This window comes from Ranitomeya imitator, chromosome 6, assembly GCF_032444005.1.
Source record: "Ranitomeya imitator isolate aRanImi1 chromosome 6, aRanImi1.pri, whole genome shotgun sequence".
NCBI classification, from domain to species: Eukaryota; Metazoa; Chordata; class Amphibia; order Anura; family Dendrobatidae; genus Ranitomeya; species Ranitomeya imitator.
The window spans coordinates 327408769-327432535 of record NC_091287.1 but is presented as its reverse complement, the minus strand read 5'-3'; the positions used below and the strand labels follow the sequence as shown (position 1 = coordinate 327432535).

The window sequence follows — 23767 nt, the reverse complement described above, 5'->3', positions numbered from 1 at the left end:
TCACCATAGAATTCAGCATCAGAAATATGCAAAGAACATCTAAACAAGCCTGATGCATTTTGGAAACAAGTCCAGTGGAACAATGAGGTTAAAAGAGAACTCTTTGGCCACAATGATAAAAGGTATGTGTGGATAAAAAAGGGGACAGAATTTCAGGAAGAACATGTTGCCAACCATTAAGTATTGCGCTGGATCAGTTATGTTTTGGGGTTCTGTTGCAGTCAAAGGCATGGGGATATGTAACACCCCAGTTCCTGGTTGTTACAGTGGCATTGCTTTCCACACAGGGAGAGTTATGCCATGTTTGGAAGCGAGGAAGGATCCCTTTATCAGGAATTCACAAACATGCAACATGTTCTTACTTCAGGCCAGAAGGGGGAGCTCTGATCCAGTTTGTGGGTGGCTCCCCTATATATATATTCTGGCTGGAGGGAACGCAGTCAGTCAGTCTGTGAGAGAGACAGAGGAAAAGGCCTTGCAGACTCGAAGATCTGCAGCTCCTGTAAGGAAAGTGTGGGGCCATGCAGCCACGTGAGGTGCTGCGGCTCCTGGAAGGGAGAGCGGAAAGGACGGAACAAGCTGTAGAGAGCATCAAGGAGGAAAAGGAGCAAAGAAGAGTTAAGAGCTGGAGAGAGGGATCTGTGTTGTGAGTTCTGTTTTTGGGCTCCCTCTGGTGGTTACTGATGGTACTGGGTGACTTGTGTTCTCTGCGGTCTCTGGTGTCCACCTGTTCCATCAGGTTATGGGTGTTTCCTATTTAACCTGGCTTTTTTGTCATTTCCTCGCCGGCTATCAATGTAATCAGCGTGTCTTTTTACCTCTGCTCCCTGCGTCTGTTATCTTCAGGACAAGCTAAGTTTTGATTTTCCTGTTCCACGTTTTGCTTACTTTTTGTCTTAGTCCAGCTTGCAGATATGTGATTCCTTGCTGCTGGTTGCTCTAGTGGGCTGAAATTACTCCTCATGTTCCATGAGTTGGCACATGAGTTCAAGTAATTTCAGGATGGTTTTTTGAAGGGTTTTTCGCTGACCGCGCAGTTCACTTTTGTATCCTCTGCTATCTAGCTTTAGCGGGCCTCATTTTTGCTGATTCTATTTTCATAACTACGTATGTGCTTTCCTCTCATTTCACCGTTATTACATGTGGGGGGCTGCTATTTCTGTGGGGTGTTTCTCTGGAGGCAAGTGAGGTCTGTGTTTCTTCTTATAGGGGAAGTTAATCCTTCGGCTGGCGCGAGACGTCTAGGAATCATCGTAGGCACGTTCCCCGGCTACTGCTAGTTGTGTGTTTAGGTTCAGGATCGCGGTCAGCTCAGGTTCCATCACCCTAGAGCTTGTTTTGTTTTTGTGCTTGTCCTTTTGTGATCCCCTGCCATTGGGATCATAACAGTATAGCCGGCCAGAAAAAATTTGGTATCGTTTTGGCTGAAGTAGGAGGAAAAGTAGTCTGAGGAAGTTTTTTTTTTTTTTTTTTCCCCTCCTCAGTGTTTGCTGCCTAGCCTTAATTGCAGCTTGACTGCTTCTTTCCTCCTCTTAATCCTTGAATGGCTCTGACCTCAGCTGTTTATCATGGACGTCCAGAGTTTGGCTTCCAGCCTGAATAATCTTGCTGCTAAGGTTCAAAATATACAAGATTTTGTTGTACATACGCCTATGTCTGAACCTAGAATTACTGTCCCAGAGTTTTTTTTCTGGAGATAGATCTAGTTTTCTGAATTTTAGGAACAATTGCAAGTTGTTTCTTTCCTTGAAATCTCGCTCCTCTGGAGACCCTGCTCAGCAGGTCAAGATTGTTATATCTTTCCTGCGGGGTGACCCTCAGAATTGGGCATTTGCATTGGCACCAGGGGATCCTGCGTTGCTCAATGTGGATGCGTTTTTTCTGGCATTGGGTTTGCTCTATGAGGAACCTAACATAGAGATTCAGGCTGAAAAAGCTTTATTGGCTCTCTCTCAGGGGCAAGATGAAGCAGAAATATATTGTCAGAAATTTCGGAAATGGTCGGTGCTTACTCAGTGGAATGAGTGCGCTCTGGCTGCAAAATTCAGAGATGGCCTTTCTGAGGCCATTAAAGATGTTATGGTGGGGTTCCCGGTGCCTACAGGTCTGAATGAGTCCATGACTATGGCTATTCAGATTGATCGGCATTTACGGGAGCGCAAACCTGTGCACCATTTGGCGGTGTCTTCTGAACAGGCACCTGAGATAATGCAATGTGATAGAATTCAGTCCAGAAGTGAACGGCAAAATTATAGGCGGAAAGATGGATTGTGTTTTTATTGTGGTGATTCAGCTCATGTTATATCAGCATGCTCTAAACGCACAAAAAAGGTTGATAAGTCTGTTGCCATTGGTACTTTACAGTCTAAGTTCATTCTGTCTGTGACGCTGATTTGTTCATTATCATCCATTTCCGTCGATGCCTATGTGGATTCAGGCGCTGCCCTGAGTCTTATGGATTGGTCATTTGCCAATCGCTGTGGGTTTAGTCTGGAACCTCTGGAAGTTCCTATTCCTTTGAAAGGAATTGACTCTACACCTTTGGCTATGAATAAACCTCAGTACTGGACACAAGTGACCATGCGTATGACTCCCGTTCATCAGGAGGTGATTCGCTTCCTGGTACTGTATAATTTACATGATGTCTTAGTGCTTGGTCTGCCATGGTTACAAACTCATAACCCAGTCCTGGACTGGAAAACAATGTCTGTGTTAAGCTGGGGATGTCAGGGGGTTCATGATGATGCATCTCCGATTTCTATCGCTTCATCTACTCCTTCTGAGGTTCCGGTATTTTTGTCTGATTGTCGGGAGGTTTTTGAGGAGCCTAAGCTCAGTTCGCTTCCTCCTCACAGGGATTGCGATTGTGCTATAGATTTGATTCCTGGCAGTAAATTCCCTAAAGGTCGTTTGTTCAATCTGTCAGTGCCAGAGCATACTGCTATGCGGAATTATGTTAAGGAGTCCTTGGAAAAGGGACATATCCGTCCATCTTCGTCCCCTTTGGGAGCAGGTTTTTTTTTTGTGGCCAAAAAAGATGGTTCCTTGAGGCCTTGCATAGATTATCGTCTTTTGAATAAGATTACAGTCAAATATCAGTATCCTTTGCCATTGTTGACTGATTTGTTCGCTCGCATTAAGGGGGCTAAATGGTTCACTAAGATTGATCTTCGGGGTGCGTATAATCTTGTGCGGATAAGGCAGGGTGATGAGTGGAAAACCGCATTTAATACGCCTGAGGGCCATTTCGAGTATTTGGTGATGCCTTTTGGACTTTCTAATGCTCCTTCTGTCTTCCAGTCTTTTATGCACGATATTTTCCGTGAATATCTGGATAAATTTATTATCGTGCATTTGGATGATGTTTTGGTTTTTTCTGATGACTGGGAGTCTCATGTTCAGCAGGTCAGGAAGGTGTTTCAGGTCCTGCGGGCCAATTCTTTGTTTGTAAAGGGTTCTAAATGTCTCTTTGGAGTCCAGAAGATTTCTTTTTTGGGGTATATTTTTTCCACTTCTACTATTGAGATGGATCCCGTCAAGGTTCAGGCTATTTGTGACTGGACGCAGCCTACATCTCTTAAGAGTCTACAGAAGTTCTTGGGCTTTGCTAATTTTTATCGTCGCTTCATAACTAATTTTTCTAGTGTTGTTAAGCCTTTGACGGATTTGACTAAAAAGGGTGCTGATGTTACTGATTGGTCTCCTGTGGCTGTGGAGGCCTTTCAGGAACTTAAGCGCCGGTTTTCTTCTGCTCCTGTGTTGCGTCAGCCAGATACGTCGCTTCCTTTTCAGGTTGAGGTTGATGCTTCCGAGATCGGAGCGGGGGCGGTTTTGTCACAGAGAAGCTCCGATTGCTCAGTGATGAAGCCATGTGCGTTCTTTTCGAGAAAATTTTCGCCCGCTGAACGGAATTATGATGTTGGTAATCGGGAGCTTTTGGCCATGAAGTGGGCATTTGAGGAGTGGCGTCATTGGCTTGAGGGTGCTAGACATCGTGTGGTGGTCTTGACTGATCACAAAAATCTGATGTACCTTGAGTCTGCCAAGCGTCTGTATCCTAGACAGGCTCGTTGGTCACTGTTTTTCTCCCGTTTCAATTTTGTGGTTTCATACCTGCCAGGTTCAAAGAATGTGAAGGCGGATGCTCTTTCTAGGAGTTTTGTGCCTGACTCCCCTGGAAATTCTGAGCCCACTGGTATCCTTAGGGATGGGGTGATTTTGTCGGCTGTCTCCCCAGACTTGCGACGTGCTTTGCAGGAGTTTCAGGCGGATAAACCTGATCGTTGTCTGCCGGAAAGACTGTTTGTTCCGGATAATTGGACCAGTAGAGTCATCTCCGAGGTCCATTCTTCTGTGTTGGCAGGTCATCCTGGAATATTTGGTACTAGAGACTTGGTGGCCAGGTCTTTTTGGTGGCCTTCCTTGTCGAGGGATGTGCGTTCTTTCGTGCAGTCTTGTGGAGTTTGCGCTCGAGTTAAGCCTTGCTGTTCTCGGGCCAGTGGATTGTTGTTACCTTTGCCTATCCCGAAGAGGCCTTGGACGCACATTTCCATGGACTTTATTTCGGATCTCCCTGTCTCTCAAAAAATGTCCGTCCTATGGGTTGTGTGTGACCGCTTTTCTAAGATGGTTCATCTGGTACCCTTGCCTAAGTTACCTTCCTCCTCTGAGTTGGTCCCTCTGTTTTTTCAAAACGTGGTCCGTTTGCATGGCATTCCGGAGAACATCGTTTCTGACAGGGGATCCCAGTTTGTGTCTAGATTTTGGCGGACGTTTTGTGCTAAGATGGGCATTGATTTGTCCTTTTCGTCTGCATTCCATCCCCAGACGAATGGCCAGACGGAACGAACTAATCAGACTTTAGAAACTTATTTAAGGTGTTTTGTTCCTGCTGATCAAGATGACTGGGTTTCCTTTTTGCCGCTTGCAGAGTTTGCCCTTAATAATCGGGCTAGTTCTGCTACCTTGGTTTCTCCTTTCTTTTGTAATTCGGGGTTTCATCCTCGTTTTTCCTCTGGTCAGGTGGAGCCTTCTGATTGTCCTGGAGTGGACATGGTGGTGGATAGGTTGCATCGGATTTGGAGTCATGTGGTGGACAATTTGAAGTTGTCCCAGGAGAGGGCTCAACAGTTTGCTAATCGCCGTCGCCACGTGGGTCCTCGACTTCTTGTTGGGGACTTGGTGTGGTTGTCTTCTCGTTTTGTTCCTATGAAGGTCTCTTCTCCTAAGTTCAAGCCTCGGTTCATCGGTCCCTATAGGATCTTGGAAATTCTTAACCTTGTGTCGTTTCGTTTGGATCTCCCGGCATCGTTTGCTATTCATAATGTGTTTCATCGGTCGTTGTTGCGGAAGTATGAGGTACCTGTCGTTCCTTCGCTTGAGCCTCCTGCTCCGGTGCTGGTGGAGGGTGAATTGGAGTATGTTGTGGAGAAGATCTTGGATTCTCGTGTTTCCAGACAGAAACTCCAGTATTTGGTCAAGTGGAAGGGTTATGGTCAGGAGGATAATTCTTGGGTGATTGCCTCTGATGTTCATGCTGCCAATTTGGTTCGTGCTTTTCATAGGGCTCATCCTGGTCGCCCTGGTGGTTCTCGTGAGGGTTCAGTGACCCCTCCTCAAGGGGGGGGGTACTGTTGTGAGTTCTGTTCTTGGGCTCCCTCTGGTGGTTACTGATGGTACTGGGTGACTTGTGTTCTCTGCGGTCTCTGGTGTCCACCTGTTCCATCAGGTTATGGGTGTTTCCTATTTAACCTGGCTGTTTTGTCATTTCCTCGCCGGCTATCAATGTAATCAGCATGTCTTTTTACCTCTGCTCCCTGCGTCTGTTATCTTCAGGACAAGCTAAGTTTTGATTTTCCTGTTCCACGTTTTGCTTACTTTTTGTCTTAGTCCAGCTTGCAGATATGTGATTCCTTGCTGCTGGTTGCTCTAGTGGGCTGAAATTACTCCTCATGTTCCATGAGTTGGCACATGAGTTCAAGTAATTTCAGGATGGTTTTTTGAAGGGTTTTTCGCTGACCGCGCAGTTCACTTTTGTATCCTCTGCTATCTAGCTTTAGCGGGCCTCATTTTTGCTGATTCTATTTTCATAACTACGTATGTGCTTTCCTCTCATTTCACCGTTATTACATGTGGGGGGCTGCTATTTCTGTGGGGTGTTTCTCTGGAGGCAAGTGAGGTCTGTGTTTCTTCTTATAGGGGAAGTTAATCCTTCGGCTGGCGCGAGACGTCTAGGAATCATCGTAGGCACGTTCCCCGGCTACTGCTAGTTGTGTGTTTAGGTTCAGGATCGCGGTCAGCTCAGGTTCCATCACCCTAGAGCTTGTTTTGTTTTTGTGCTTGTCCTTTTGTGATCCCCTGCCATTGGGATCATGACAGATCTGCTACTGAGCTTCCTCCATGCTGAAGGGCAGATACTGGTAGCCGGAAGACCAAGGTTATGGGGGTAACTTCACGCCACACGGCAGAAACTGGCGGACAGCAGATTGCAAGTCACCTGTCCACCATTAACACCCGAAGACACAGTAGCAGTATTTGGTCAGTATTTTACATCAGTATTTGTAAGCCAAAACCAGGAGTGGAACAATTAGAGGAAAAGTATAATAGAAACATATGCACCACTTCTGTATTTATCACCCACACCTGGTTTTGGCTTACAAATACTGATGTAAAATACTGACCAAATACTGCTAGTGTGACGGCAGCCAAAGTGTCTCCATTTTTCATGATCTCGGGTTGGGTGAGGGCTAATTTTTTGTGTGCCGAGCTGACGTTTTTAATGATACCATTTTGGTACAGATAAGATCTTTTGATCACCCGTTATTGAATTTTATTGCAATGTTGCAGCAACCAAAAAAGCGTAATTTCTGGCTTTTTGCCTTTTTTTCTTGTTACACTGCTTAGCAATTGTGTTAATTATTTTTTTATATTGATAGATCGGGCGATTCCGGTGATTTCAACTTTTATAATTTATTTTATTTTTTATAAGCTTTTTTTTTTTTAACTTTTGGCATGCTTCAATAGTCTCCATGGGAAACTAGAAGCTGCCATAACCTGATTGCCTCTTCTACATACAGGCCATGATCTAATCGCCTGTATGTTGCAGAATTGTTCACTTGCTATGAGCTGAGCGCCAACTACCGTTCAAGCCACCTGTCTTAATAGTTAAAGGATGCATTGGTGCAGTACGAATCTCCAGCGTCATTGGAGGCCACCATGGATATTGCCATACGTATTGATATACACCTCAGGGATAGACCTGTAGTGTTACCATCTGTGGTACTTCCCAAAGCGGAAGTTCTTGATGTGCGCGCTGAAGAACCTATGCCATTAGGGGTGCTTCCTCCATTATGGGTCTCTTGCGGTTTGCCGCAACATGGAGGGGTGCTTTTACGGTGTCAAAAAGGGTAATTTCATTGCGGTTTGCCAGTCTATACCTAAACAGCAAATACCATCGGAAAACTTCTGACCCCAGGTTGTGTGGAGGATTCTCCACATGTGTATCACAATTTAGCTTACCTGCAGAAGTGGTTATAGGTACAGAAACTGAGACAATATCAGTTCTACTGGATAGTAGGGCAGGAGTCAACATGATGGATGCTCGGTTCGCTCAGAACCATGGTCGCTCCTGTAGTAAGCTGGTGAAGTCCATTCCCATATTTGCAATAGGCTCTGCATCTATGGGTCAGGGAAGCTTTAAGCAAATAGCGCACAAGGTGAATCTGCAGCGCCCCAGGGTCCTGGTCATTGCAGTAATGTCATTCTTCCACCGGGGGAGTGATGCTACGTCTGAGGGCAATAAAGGAGATCACCTTACCAGGTATCACAAACCACACAACACACTTCACACTCCAGTCCACCAGGGGGAGCTATGCTCCTATTTAGTAGGGCACTGCTCACAATTAGGTAAAACTGGTGGTCTGGATAGGAAGTCAGTCAGAAGCTGACTGGGCATTGACCCAGACAGAAGCAGACTGGGCTTGACCCAGGCAGCACCTATCAGGCAGACAGGGGGAAGGAGGAACACCAAACAGCTGCAGACGGAGAGGTCCCTGACAGGGGTGGGATCCTCAGGCCATCAGTCATTCGGGTTTGTCCTATCCATACCATCTGGGGGACAGAGAGAAAGAGAAATAACATCTAGAACACCAGCATCAGTTGTGAGGACCTCACCGAGAAGCTCAGCAGGGAGGTACTACAACACTCAGGCACTAGAGGAAGGCTACTGATTTCCACCTGGATAATGGGACTCTGGAATTGCCTTCAGACTCTGCCTGCCCTGTGATCTGGTGTTCTGGACTGTGGACGCTGACGCCTTCAGTAAAGGTAAAGAGACTGCAACCTTGTGTCCTCGTTATTCACTGTGCCTTACAACATCCACCATTCACCATCTACACTCTGGGAAGCCCTGGGGACATACTTCACCTGTGGGAAGGTACACCATCTAGCTGCCATAACATCACCCCAACGGACCCCTAAGCAGCGTCGGTCACCTTGACCGAATACCACAGGTGGCATCACGAACACTATCCCTTTAAAGAACTATCCCCCATTTATTAACAGACATTCCCCTAGGGCCACAGACCGGGTCAGCCACCGTGACATCCCCGCAGAGAACCGAAGGACCAGTTACCGAGTACGCCACTGCCCTGACGTGGGGGCGATCCAACTTTACTTGTGGGGGTTCTTCACAGAGAGCTCCTTTCTTGTTTCCTTCTGGGAGGACTCCCTACTCGTATTGTGTTGGGTCTTCCCTGGTTGACTAGGCATAAGATTGGCAGGCAAGAGAGATAACGAAGTGGAGTGATTTTTTAAATAAATAATTGCCTGAGTACTGTTATCTCTAGTGTCTGTCTCCACTAAAAACATTCCATCTTCTCTGTCTGATTTTGAGGAGGTGTTCTCTTAAAAGGAGTGTCAAGAACTAATAGCTCAAATGAAAACAAGATAACTTATCTGCATATTAATAGTCAGAAGCGCATCAATGGGTCCAAAAGCTATGGGTGGGTAACAGTCTGCCCACCCCAAAAGATTCTGTGTGGACCCACTGAGGTTCTTCTGACTATGAAAGTCACCTGATCAACTCTGAAGCAAACATAAATGGGGGAGAAAAGCTAGATGGTCTTTTTCACCAGGTTTAATTTTGTGGTCACTTATTTCCTGGGATTAAGAACATCAATGAGGATGCTTTGTCTTTGAGTTTCCCTGGGGGTGGGAGTACAGATGATGCTGTCACTAGGGGTGGTCATCTCCGCAGTGTGTTCTTAACTTGAGAATGAGGTATAGATGGCTCAAGGGGACAGCCTATTGTACAAGGTAGCCAGTTTCTTGTTTGTGGAGGAACTTTTTTTAGATTTGTTGCTGCCATCAATTTCTACGTGATTTAATTTTTTCAAATGAAATGGAGAACTGTCTAACTTCTGTTTAGTGAGGACGTACTGGGGCCGTAGGCCTTTCAAGGGAGGACGACATGACAGGGTTGAGAGGGACTATAGGGAGTGAATAAAAGAAGTGGGTTAGTAGGAGGAGCGGTAGAAGATTTGAATTATGGGTCTAGGATTGGGCTATGGGGAAAGTAGGGGGGAATAGGGCAGAGCTGGGGGGGCTAATATAAATGGGATCATCCATCTTAGTGGAGCAACCATTTTGGTGCCCTCTTAGCAGAGAAGCAAGCTCTGTAGGTTAGTTTTTTGAGCCCTGGAAATTGAAGCTATGTTGCAGCATCTGAGGGACGCTGCTAGCACCAGGGGCGCAGGCTGGTTGCAGGCATCACTACAAGGCCTGCTACCTGACGGGGGAACCGGGCCTTCTCACCCCCAGAATGAGGGCCGCCAGCTTTGGAAATCTAGGCCTCCGGAGTGCCTGAGCCCCGAGGTTAACCCCCCGGGCCCGGCGCCGTATGAGGAGCCCCTCCGGCGACCCTCCGGCTGAAGCTGCATGCCGCAGGCCAAGGGCATGCGGTCAGGGAGCCAGCAGGAATCCTTCATCTGGGCGAGGCCTACAGCAAGGGGAGGTGTCGGTCTCCCCTTCATCCAAATCTTCTAGACCGAGTGGGGAGCCAGGAACGGGCCCAGCTTGGCAGCAAGGTACGGCGCGAGGGACCAGGTGAGGGCCCGCTCAACGGGTGCCTTCATATTCATCACGGCGCGGGGTCCACCCACTTACTGAGAATGTCAGGTGCAGAGGAGCCAGTTTTCGGGGGGGCGGGAGCCCTGTCCGTTCGGGCCTCCGCTTGGCAAGATGTGGGAGACCGGCAAGTGGCGGCAGCACAGGCCCTGGAATGCAGGGCAGCTGGTGATGGGCGCCGCCATAGCTCCACCCACTCGTTAGCCGCTGCTGCTGTGTGCGCAAGCTGCAGCGGCCAGCCTGATGCTGCAGCCTCATTGGCTGTCAGGGGAACCAGCGGGGGATGTTTACTCAAGGTCCTCTTGGGCGGCAGAGGCGGCGAAACGGACAGTTTTAGGGGGGGCGGCAAGGTTTGCAGGGGTAGGTCGCCCACACAATTTGGATTACCCATATGCTCAGGATCATCGGGGGGCCACGCTATAACCCAGGACAACTCCGTGGACTTCAGCAGCATGGCAGTTTCTCAAGACCGGCGGGATGGGGCTTATGGAACCGCGAGCCCACATCGCCAGGGAAGATTACAGTCGGATGGGTCGCTTCTGGATCCTGGATTGGTGGCTGCTGGGAACACAGCACCCAGGCAGCTAGGTGAGAGAGGCTTTTTTACTCCTTTACTGCCGTCACTAGCTCCTAATGTTGATGTGGGAATAGGGGATTTTCCTTTAGGGGGGGGTAGTTATGGCGCCGGCATCTTACTACAGGGGTTGAAGGATTTGATTAGGCTATGGGATTTGAGAGGTAGTCAGAGTGACTCATCACCACTGTCCGCCTGGTTGGGTAATGTGAGGGATAGGGGAGTTTTAGAGGCCGACAGGGTTAGGGGTTCTTTTAGGTCAGTACAAAGTACAGTGCTCGGGGCTCCAACGGCTACTGGGGAGGTAGTGGCAGGGGGCAGCGAGGTAACAAACCAGGGATCTTCGGCATTAGAAGGCAGGGAGAAGGATAAGGAGGATTCAGTACGAGTAGATGATGCAGCAAAGGGGGAGGTATATGTTTGTTTTGAGGGGCCTTTGGGAGCTCATTTAAAACTCAAGGTGAAAGAAAAAATATGGAAGGGGGAGTATGTTGAAATATTTTCACTACTCCCGTTAGTGGATCGCCCCCATGTAAGGGTCATGGGGTACTCGGTACCGAGTCCTTCAGTTCCCTCAGCGATGATGTCACAGTGGCCCGACCCGGACCATGGCCCTATGACGGGCGCCCAATAAAAGGCAGAGTTCGTAGATAACGGTAGTGTTCGTGATGCCACCTGTGGTATTCGGTCAGGGTGACCGACACTGCTTAGGGGCCCACTGGGGTGATGGAATGGCAGCTAGATGGTATACCATCCCACAGGTGAAGTATATCCCCAGGGCTTCCCAGAAGTGTAGATGGTGATGGTGAATGGTGCAAGACGCGGTGAATAACGAGCATACAATGGGTGCAGTCTCTTTACCTTTACTGAAGGCTTCAGCATCCACAGTCCAGCGTGCCGGATGACAGGGTAGGCAGGGTCTGGCCGGTCTGATGGCAATTCCAGAGTCCCCTTATCCAGGTGGAAATCAGTAGCCTTCCTCTTGCGCACAGTAACGTAGTAGGTCCCTGCTTGCATTAGCTACCATAAGGTCCTCACTCTTGTTACTTCTCTCTCTCTGTCCCCCAGATGGATAGGACATAACCCGTATGACGGTGGTGGCCTGAGGCTATTTTATAGGGACCCTAGCGTCACCCCCCTCCGCGTCGCCACCTCGTCTGCTTAGGCTTTTAGGTCGGACAGCCAACTTGGAATCGACTGCCCTGCCGGTCTCTGAAGTAAAGCGTAGAGTCTATTACTCCCTCGGTGTTCCGGCCACCGGATCTGCGCTCAGAGGGAGGCAGCCTGCTTCTAGCTGGTCTCCCACTGTTGTTTTACTCCTGTTGCTATGCCTTCTGTGCTCACTCACTACGGCACACTTCCTTCCTTGTCCGTTCTTATGAGGCTGCGGCATGGGTTGCAGGCGCAGCTCCGTGTCCTTCCTACTGAGCCGCTGATGTTCCTTCTTGTTCCTCTGTCTGCCTGACAGGAATTCCCTGGGCCGAGCCCAGTCTGCTCCTCTCCTCCCCCTGGCTCCAACTGTCTGTTATACCTGGCAGGGTGAACTCTTTTGGTGCCATCAGACGTTACATCGCTCCCCCTGGTGGAAGAACGACATTACTGCAATGACCAGGACTCTGGGGCGCTGCATTAGAACATTTCAATTTAGATAAAGCTCGTAGGGACGAGGAGAGGAGAAGGTTTAGGTTGATTCCCCGTACTTTGTCTAATTGGCTACAGGCTTTTGCAATTTTAGCCAGTGTCATAGGGGAAAAGTCACCGGAGACTTTTGCCCCCTTATTCTGTAAGTCTAAGTTCACATTTGCGTTGTGCGCCGCAGCGTCGTCGCCGCAACGCACAATGCAAACAAAAACGCAGCAAAACGCATGCACAACGCAGCGTTTTGCGCCGCATGCGTTCAACGCATGCGTCGCAAAACGCAGCGGGTTTTTGAAACGCAGTTGCGTTTTTACCAAAAAACGCAGCGTTTTAAGACGCATGCGTTTTTAGTGCAGTGAGTCATTCTTCATCCCCCACCCACAAAAAAAAGTGTCTACACAACCACCAATGGCTAGAAGAGGGTTTGTGTTATACAAATGTGTATATACCCTGGCAGAGATGAATTCCTCCCATTTTGCTGGTATTCATGATGGAGCGAACCATGAACAGTATCTACATGGATATGGAGATGGAATTTGCCTTGGCTCATGCCTATGCTGTTGCCTGTTTTAATGAAAGGGAAAGGGAAAAACGGAGATGGATTCGTCGCCGCTTTTGGATACACCCTATAGTTGAAGTCCGGGAGAGCCGTGGAGCATACCATTGCTTGTTTGGCGAACTGAATGACAACCGGGAAAAATATTTTGAATATACCAGGATGTCACAGGACAGCTTCCGCTATCTTCTGCGTCGGGTGGAAGGATCCATTAGCAGGCAGGATACGCAGCTCCGGAGAGCTATTTCCGCAGAGGAACGGCTGCTGGTGACTCTACGGTACGTTGCTGTTTGAATGACTGTGATATGTATTTACTTTTAATTTTATTTTATTTATTTTTTTAATTGTAATGGTCAATGTACTTTTATAAATTACAATGTGCTTTATTCTAAATTTCTTTATCTTCTTGGCAGTTTCCTGGCTACCGGAGAGACGTTGAGATCACTTCATTTTCAATTCTGGATTGGAGTCTCCACTCTTTCAGGAATTATTGCAGAGACATGCCGCGCTTTGTGGGATAATCTCCGGGAGGAATTTTTACCTGTCCCTACAAGCGAAATCTGGGAGGCCAACGCACAGAAATTCGAGCAAGTGTGTAATTTTCCAAACTGTATTGGCGCAGTGGATGGAAAGCACATTCGGATTACCAAGCCTGCGAAAAGTGGATCCCTTTTCTACAATTACAAAAAATACTTTTCAACTGTTCTCATGGCAATTGCCGGTGCGGACTGCCGTTTTCTCGCAGTGGACATTGGTGCATTTGGGCGTGCAAAGTCGGATATGGGCCAAAAATTATATGGAAACAATTTTAATTTCCCACAGCCACAACCTCTTCCCCACACCGAAGGCCCTGCGATGCCATTTGTTGTGGTTGGGGATGAGGCATTCCAAATGTCTGCCAACCTATTGAAACCCTACTCCAGTCGGGGCTTGGACCATACAAAAAGGGTTTTCAATTACAAACTGTCCAGGGCCAGAAGGACTGTGGAGTGCGCCTTTGGCATCCTTGTTTCCAAATGGCGGATATTGGGATCGGCCATTAATCTTAAAATTGAAACAGTGGATGAGGTGGTGAAGGCTTGTGTGGTTCTCCACAATTTCATTATGGCCAAAGAGAGACTAAATGTGGAACTCGATGAACCCATAGCCAACCCATTGCCCGATTACCATGATCATCCTCTGAGGACAAGTGTGGAAATTGCGCAGATGCGGGATCGTTTTGCGGCCTATTTTGTGTCAGATGTTGGCCGTGTGTCATGGCAAGATCAAATGGTGTAGTAATGTAACTTTTGAACTGTCTTCTGATTGTAACTACACCAATAATACCTCTACTGTGACTGTTAAAAATATATGAAAATAAAGTAATTTTCCGTTAAATGTGCAATAAATGTTCCGTTTAGGTAGGTTGGGTATATGTCAAATTTTGCATCTAAGTATAGTTCACAAATTTAATGTTCCTATAAAAAACTGGAAACTGTTGTTTTTAAAATGTTGTTAAATAAAAAAATTTTAAAATTCTATACCGATTCAAATAGCATTTTTATACCATAACATAACATATACTTGTTTGTCTGATCGACGTGTATCTTTGTGTTTTACATCAAAAGCAATGATAACAGCGATGTTTTACAATTGAAACCAGGGTAAATATCTGAAGCGTGGCCCTGCGCTTAGCAACATGATGTTTACCCTGGTTACACGTGGGCCTCTGCATCGTTGTTCGCTGGAGAGCTGTCTGTGACAGCTCTCCAGGGACCAATCAGCGGACGCTGCAGTGATCTGCATCATTGTCTGTTTCGCTGCTGCATTAAGTGTGAACACCTCATACACTTTAGTGTTTGTGAACACCTCATACAGCAATGAGAGACACCCAAAAAAATTGTAAAAATATTGTCTGCCATTGCATATATGAGGTGTTTGAAGCACAAAATATGTGTAGACAGCACACGGCGTGACTTGCCGAGATAAATTCAGGAAAATAATAACAAAAATAATAACAAATAGTGTTTTTTTAAACCAAAATTTTTTATTTGGGGGAAAACAGAAAAAAAAAGGGGTAATTAAACTTAGGGGGTTTCAACCTGTGCCACCAGGGGGGAATGGTAGGTGTCTTCTTTGGAATGGGGAGAGGAAGGGGAGGATGATGGCGAAGAGGAGGATGATGGAGAAGAGGACGATGATGTCAGATAATCAAGGAGGCTTGATGGCAGATCCAAACCCTCCCCAGGGTATACTGGGGAAGAAACCGCCACCTCTGTAGGGGAGGGAGGAGGCAACACAAGCCTTGTTTGTCTTGGTTGGCCCTGGCTGCTCCTTCTGCGGCTAGAGCCCCGACGCGCAGTTGGTGTCTGCACTGGAGCAGCCAGAGCCTCACTGTGTGCCCGTGTGTGTTTCCTCTTCCTTTTTTTTTGGTCCCGTGGCAGCTCCCCCAGCATGACGCCTACGGGAGGATGAAGACATGGCAGGAGCAGGAGTCGGCGGCACTATGTTATGGTGCCTGTGGTGGCGTCGCTCGGCACGTGGACCACGGTGGGGTGGCTGGAGTGGCTCTCCAGCAGGAGTGGGAGTCATGCTTGCCAGCGACGGCACTACTGCCATTGTCGCTGACTGCATGACCCCAGCCTGCTGGAGAGCCCTCATGTAGGTAGTGTTGCAGGCCTGCATCACTGAAATCTGTAGTTCCAGCGTAAGGTGTTCCACCATGCCCTTAGCAATGGTACTAAAGAAATGTTTTGCCGGATTTGAGAGCTCGGTTTCAATTGTTTCAAGGCGCCGGTCGATATTGGACAGACGAGTGTCCATGTTATCGCTCAACGCCTTGAAACAGTTCTGGAAAACCGTGCTCAAATGCAAAAATTCGGGCATGGCTGGCCTGTCTGAGGCCCGCTGGCGCTGTCGGGAATACCCAAACGAAGGTGCGCCAGAGGCCTCGGCCAGGGGAACACCTGATGTACCGGCTGCCGGTTCTCCAGATGGTGGTGCAAGCCTGCTGTCGCTGTGGGAGGGCTGTGATGGGTCAGATGGCGATTCATGAAGGGCCGCTTCTGCGGGGCGAGCTCTCTCGAGGGTGCTGCTGTGTGTCCTGTGAAAAGATAATGAAAAAATTAGTCTTCAATGAATAATCTCTCCCATACGCCAACTCCTGGAATAAAAATAGCATTACATTACACAACAATACAAATCCTCGGTCTCACAGTCTGTGTGGCCAAAAATTCATTTCTGATTGTTATCGCCAGCTGACCGTTATGGCTGACGATAACAATCATGGACATTCCCGCTGCCAAAGCCTTTTGACCGCATACCACTGTGGGAACAAAAATTTTGGAATCGAAAACTCTTTCTGGAAGCTGCCTATGGCGCAAAAATAGTTGAAAATTTAATGTCAAGATAAAAAAAAAAAAAAAATACACAGTGATTTTGCTGATCTCATTGCAGGAACGACCATGACGTTAGGATCATGTGATCGAGACTTCATCATTATTCCTGCAATCAGAACTACCCTGACTCAGAACTTAACCTGTCATGGACTACAAGGACTCACGCTTAACCCAAAAAAGTAACTAATGGCCTATATAGCATTTTAATAGAGATAAATTTACGTGGATGGCCAATATGTTACGCTGACTACATGGATGGGCAATACAGTATGTGCCTGGGAAATATACTATGTGGATACGTGGCTAGAACGTGTACAATGTGGCTGCGATATTGTTCCCTGCCAATATACTATGTGGATGCACAATGTACGTGGCTGGGCAATGTACTATGTGGCTGTGCAGTAGGCTATGTGGCTGGGCACTGTAATGGGGCTGTGCAATATGGTTTGTGAACAAAATACTTACTGTCGGCGGCCAAGGACCGGTCTTAAGAACTGTAAACATTTTGCATATTTGTAGGGCACAGACTTGGCCGCAGCAGCACCACTCTTCGAACGCTCCTCCTCAGCCCGTATCCCCTTATTGAAACGGTCCTTTATGGATCGCCATCTGATCCTCAACCTTTTAACTGTGAATGCAAAGGGAAAAAAAAGGTTACATATGTAGCATTTTAAATGGATAAAACAACCGTGCGCGATGCAAAACTTTAGGCGTTTATTGCATCACACACGGTTGTGTTTATCCTGGAAAGATAGTGGGTCATAGCAGCGTATCTGCACGGCGTATCAGCAATACTCACCAAAGTTGGCTTTGTCTTTGGCAGGAGCAATGTCAAAGCCCTCCCACATCGACTTTGCCACCTCTACCCACAAACGCCTCAACACCACCTGGTCCATGTGCCGGGAGTCACGGCTGTCCCACAACGGGCCACGCTCCTGGATGCTGGATATCAGGAGCTCCACATCAATGACTCCTTGGTCCCGTTGTGAAACCTAGAAAAATTACAAACCAAAAAGGTTACAAATATGCAAATATTAACAACCACCAGCACCTGTCATGATATGTACCTTGGCCCTATCCTTTGTCATTTGATATATGTATATTGATGGTTTCTACACCTGTATTTTTGAATGTTTTTGTTCTGAAAGTTTCACCTTTGTTACCTTCCCCCAATACTTGCTACCCTGAAAAGTTATAATGTAAGCTTACTAAACATCCCTAGTGAAAGCATGATGCTACTCAAAAAAAAATTAGAAATTGTTTAAAAAAAATACTCACTCGCCGTCCTGACGCCACACCTTGGCCCTGACCTCGCTGCTCCCGCTGACTTCCTTCACCCTCACTTGAAGAAGCCTGTAAAAATTGTATAAAGAAATTATTTTCAAAACTACAAATGACAGCGAATAGTAAGCAAATTGACATAATTACTCACCGCACTCCCCTGCGCCGATTGGCTAGATTCAGAAACAGTTGCCATTCTTGCACGTTTGTTCTGGCATGAAAAAAATGAAAAAAAAAAATCAAATCCAAACCTAAATATGGCACATACAATAAAATAGGCCCAAAAATTTATACAACAACCACAATTGACTGTTGACTGATAGGACAATGCAAAAATAAGAAAGCGACACCACAACGCCATACATTGCAAGAGAAGACAATCAATAGAAGAAACTATACAAGAATAGACCCAAACAAAAAATCAAAAATAGACACCTCTGTCCAAATTTTTACATATCAAAACTTTCAAAAAAAACATTACAGGCACAAAAAGTACAATGAAATAGCAAAATAATGAACGCCATACTTTACAATTGCAACAAGACATGATCCAAAAAAACACCATCTTGTGACATCTAACCACAGAAAGACATGAAAAAAAGGCAATAAAAACCATTCTAGATAACAAGCAATAAACATTACAGGACAACCGCTGTAAAAATATACAGCAACCCAAAGATAAACCATAGCCATATAGAAAAGAAAACACATGAAATTTTAAAAAAGGCCACCACCAAAAATAATAAAAACAAATAAAAATTATACTACACACTTCGCAATGCAATCAGTCAATGAAGGAAGATATATGCCATACGGAAAACGACGTAAAAACATCAGCGATATTTTTTAAAATAAAGGGAAAGTACAATTGAAACTATAATGGCATAGCAGCACGGAACTATACAATACAAAAACATCATAAATGTTGCCCCCCCACCAGCAAGAAAATACACTCAAGGAAAGAAAAAATAAAGCCAACAGCATAATCCAAAACACAGCAAGACATGAGCCAAGAAAATGCCACACAGTTACCACCAACAATAGAAACCAGAAAAACATGCACCAGAAATTTTACAAGACAAAATGAGCCAAAATCAATACATTGAACAACCACATGACACAAGAACAAAACACATAACCAAACCAAAACCAACGTAAAAAAAAAAAAAAAAAAGGCAAAAGACAATAAACGCAATCATTAGTGTTGAGCGATACCGTCCGATACTTGAAAGTATCGGTATCGGATAGTATCGGCCGATACCCGAAAAATATCGGATATCGCCGATACCGATATCCGATACCAATACAAGTCAATGGGACATCAAGTATCGGAATGTATCCTCATGGATCCCAGGGTCTGAAGGAGAGGAAACTCTCCTTCAGGCCCTGGGATCCATATTAAAGTGTAAAATAAAGAATTAAAATAAAAAATATTGTTATATTCACCTCTCCGGCGGCCCCTGGACATCAGCGGGAGGATCCGGCGTCCGGCACGGCTTCTTTCTTCAAAATGCGCGCCTTCAGGACCTGTGGAATGACGTCCCGGCTTCTGATTGGTCGCGTGCCGCCCATGTGACCGCCACGCGACCAATCAGAAGCCGCGACGTCATTCCTCAGGTCCTAGAAGGCGCTCATTCTAGGACTTTAGCTGAGGAATGACGTCGCGGCTTCTGATTGGTCGCGTGGCGGTCACATGGGCGGCACGCGACCAATCAGAAGCCGGGACGTCATTCCACAGGTCCTGAAGGCGCGCATTTTGAAGAAAGAAGCCGTGCCGGACGCCGGATCCTCCCGCTGATGTCCAGGGGCCGCCGGAGAGGTGAATATAACAATATTTTTTATTTTAATTCTTTATTTTACACTTCCGATACCGATACCCGATATCACAAAAATATCGGATCTCGGTATCGGAATTCCGATACCGCAAGTATCGGCCGATACCCGATACTTGCGGTATCGGAATGCTCAACACTAGCAATCATATAAACCCAGAAGAACATCAGAACCAGAAAAACAATTTTTCAATAACAACCCATAACCGTAATAGCACAGACCAAACATTGCAAAAATAAATACAAATCAAGAAATAAAACACAGAATACAAAATGTGCAAAGAGAAATATATACTTACAAGTTTGGCAAGCAGATTCTCTCTTCGGTGATGACTTGTGAAAGACAATGGCAAACCCCTCTTTTCTTTATATATATAGGTTGTTTTTTTTGTGTCTAGACAAAGTCTAGACAATGTTTTGCATTTTTTATTGGAAAACGCATGCGTCGTACAACGCACCACGACGCAAGTACTTGCGTCGTCTGCGTTGTCAATACAAGTCAATGGGGAAAAAGGCGCATCGACGACGCAAACACGACGCATGCGTTTTTTAAAAGGTCGGCGCCGCCCGAAAAATGCAACATGTTGCGTTTGCCGCGCCCAGACAGGTGCGCCCTAACGCCGCATGCGGCGTAAAACGCAACAAAACGCAACACAATGCATGCACATGCGGCCCCATGCGGCGCCAATGTTAAAGATAGGGCCGCACGACGCATGCGTTTTGTTGCGGCGGCAACGCTGCGGCGCAAACCGCAAATGTGAACGTACCCTAATATGGATATCATTGGTGAAGCATATAGAGTCTATGGGGGACAGGGTTGGCTTAGATATGATGAGCAATTCCAGCAACGTAAGGCGGTCCGTCCGAGCATCCGCTGGGATCATAAAGATAAAGGGTAACAGCTCCGGTTTGGTCAGGACAGGGATCTCAGTCATTTCTCAGGGGCACCGGGGGTTCAGGACAGTCAGGGCAGAAAGGACTGTGTTTTGCCTTTAACGAAGGGGCTTGCAGGTTTAGGGCAAAATGTAAATTTAAACATGAATGCTCATCGTGTGGAGGTAATCATGGGGCAACAAGATGTTTCAGGGGAGGAAAGTAAAAGGAGTCAGATGGGTTTGACAAAAGGAGTGACACCAGTGCGCCTGACAGAGATGGAGCAGTTTCTAAGTAGATAACCAGATAGGGAGGCAGCGTTAGTTTTACGCGATGGTTTAGGGACGGTTTTACAATTCCTTTTGTGGATGTTAAAGTGCAGTTATAAACGAAAAATTTAAAATCAGCCTACGAATTCCCAGAGGGGGTCACTGAAAAATTGAGCAAAGAAGTGGCTTTAGGACGAATGGCTGGTCCATTTCGGTCTATCCCTATCGAAAATTTGAGAGTCTCACCTTTGGGGGTAGTTCCCAAAAAAGAGGCTAATAAATATAGGTTGATTCACCACCTTTCATTCCCAAAGGTTTATCGGTTAATGATGGCATTGACCCACAATTGTGTTCGGTTGTTGTCAGTGCAAGGTTTAAACAGGGCTAGGATAAAGGTAAATAGAGCGGTTTTCCATTTTATGGTTAGAAATGGGGCTATTGTGGTTCGACATGTGGATTTGGAGTCAGGAGTGGGCGAGTATTGGAAGAAGGATGGTATCCACTTAAATGCAATTGGTCTGGATCTATGGTGCTTGGCGATACAAGAAGGCATCGAGAAGGCATCGAGAAGGGGTTGCTGGTGTGGCGGGACATAAATGTTTGAGGGGTCAGAACATTTATGCTGGTGGTGGGGGGGGGAGGTCCTCGAAGTTGGTGGTGCCAATAAATGGCGGCTCGGAAGGGGGGGGAATTTAAAGATCCTGGACTCCCCCTGGTGTGGTTTAAAATGGAAGGGAATATAGTGGTTACATGGTTGAGATGACTGGGGCAGTGGGTACTTTGGCGGATATTGGCCGGGCGAGTCTCTTAGCGTCTCTGAGCTGGTGCCTAGCGGCTAGAGGCAAGACGCGACCTGGAGGCCAATATATGGACATTTGACCTGAGTTGGTTACTTATTGGGGCTTCGAGGACCGCCCTCTCCGGGGATAATGTTAAAGAGATAAACTGTTATGTTAAAAATGTTTAATAAAGGCTGCTGTGGCCAATTTATCCAAATGAATGTTTGATGAGTAGTCATTTGGGCGAGGTGTGGAATCTTGTTTTAGGGGGCTTTATAGGTGTTAAAGTTATTGATTTGTATAAGTGAAACTCACAGGCATCACGAATACCCTCTTTTATGTGTTCTATGTTCTTTTGTGAATAACATATGACTATAACAGATTCCCAATTCATTGCATTCTTGTTTTCTTTACATTTTACACAATGTCCCAACTTTTTGGATGTGGTATTGCTGAAGAAAAGAAAAAGGCTTTAAATAAAACTGTAAATTTTCAAAAAAAGAAAAGATAATCTCCCAAAGAATTAATTCTTCAATTTGTGATTGTTATGTTTCATTGCTGTTCAACTCAAGTTGATATGTGGGATTCATATAATGCTTCGTAAAAACATATTGCATATGACATGTCTATTTGTATAGCATATAAAACTGCAGAAAACCATAAATAGAAGAATGAATGGATCTGCTCTTGAATGTGGTAGCTCACTGTTTGGATGACTAGACTTTAGCATCAAAATGAACATCTGGAAGAGCCTTGCAATGCTCCAAAATATTCTGTTTCAGTGATGTCAAGAGACAAAGAACATCCTATTTTTACATGACTTTAATGGCCATATAATGTCACTTCATGAGATGAGCCATTGAATTAATAGTTTGAGCTCACAATCTGGAAATGCTTTGAAGGCACAGATGTGATGAATTAACAGCTGAGCAAGAAACATCATGACATTTCCATATCTTTACCTTTTGTTAATACCATAGATCATTAAAGCTTAAAGGGGTTCTCCGGTATTAAGCTATAAGTCTTCAACCACTCTATGTGCTCTGGTGCTGGGTGGTCATGTGACTACAAGTATGTGATTTGCATCATTTTGGCCAAATTCCAACTAGACTGTATGGGGCCTTGCTCAATACATTTGCATTGAGTGAAGCCGAATACAGTCTAGTCAGCACGTGACCGCATGTATTCAAATCATATACCTGTGGTCAAGTAACCAGTAAGTAAGGAAGGAGACCAGGGAATGAGGAGCCCACATAAATATTACAAAAACATACAATCTCCATACAAATGTTGCCTTTGGTCAGATCCTATTTATAGACAAGTTATACAAATCTAGAGATCACTATAATAAAATGCTTATTATTATTACCAATTAGTAGAAATATTATTTATTGTTTGAATATAGTGCCAAAATATTTTGCAGTGTTATATTCAAATATCAGTCTGTGTCCCAATGGGGATGACAATCTAATTTCAAACACGCACTAGAGTCCACTTAATAGGAATCGAAACAACCAGTAAATATATTTTTAGAGTGTAAGAAAACAGGTTGACCAGTAGAAAACCACATAAGTGAACATTATGGCCTCGACTCATCAAGACCAGTGTTTTTCATTTAAACACCCAACCGTTTTTCTTCCATTTGAACCTTAGTTAATATTTATAAGAAAAGAATTTAAAATTAATGGAACCAATAGCGTTGAAATCATGCGCACCTTGAACACTTAACTCCAGTGGTCAACCGAGAAATGGCAGGGTATGATCGATTTTGCCTTGTAAAGTGGTTTAGCTGTTTCACATCACATCATGAAAAGAATATGGTTATTCTATGTAGTAATAAGCATAAAAAAACAAAGATAAATCCTAATATTGTGAAAATCCATAGGAGTCTCTCATCATGTAACATACAGCGAAACACAATGGTTGAAGAGAAGTACAGCTGGGATGTGAAGCTGTGTTAAGAAACGACTGTCCGACAAGACAAGGAAAGTTATTGTTTAAATCTTTACAGAAGAGCCATGAAGTATGAAATACTCACAACTGGTTTTTCCAAGTTGGGTGCAGAACTGTGTTTCCCATGTCTGCGGCTAATGACTTGCAGCTGTTGCTAATCTGTGCCTCTGATTTCCTTTGATTACTATGTGTATTGAAGCCTGTGGTAAATAGGCATCTGCCAGGTGGCAGCATAATCAAGAGAAAATATAAAAGTCCCCTGTTTCAAATTCAATGTGACACTATGCGTGTGTATAGGCAGCAGCTTGATTGTTAAGGATGTACAAGGATCATTAATGGTTTCCTGAGAATAGAAATTCCTTGGGGGGTAAGCAATGCTGGGCCGGCTTATGTCATCTGAGGAAGTTCTACAACAGTTCTACAAAACTCTTTCAGATGGCATCAGATGGCCGGACGCTCATCCAAAAACAAATAATTGTAGAGCAATAAACTATAATTGCTCTTCTACAA

General features: G+C 45.6%; 1 long non-coding RNA gene across 1 annotated transcript in view; it reads right to left on the bottom strand.

The window, feature by feature from the left end:
- LOC138641399 (uncharacterized) overlaps positions 1-23381 on the bottom strand; it is a 29003-nt gene extending 5622 nt beyond the window's left edge. Inside the window, exon 1 of the long non-coding RNA XR_011313816.1 lies at positions 23343-23381. This is a non-coding gene — a long non-coding RNA (uncharacterized lncRNA). The remainder of the gene's footprint in view (positions 1-23342) is intronic.
- Positions 23382-23767: the final 386 nt, after the last annotated feature.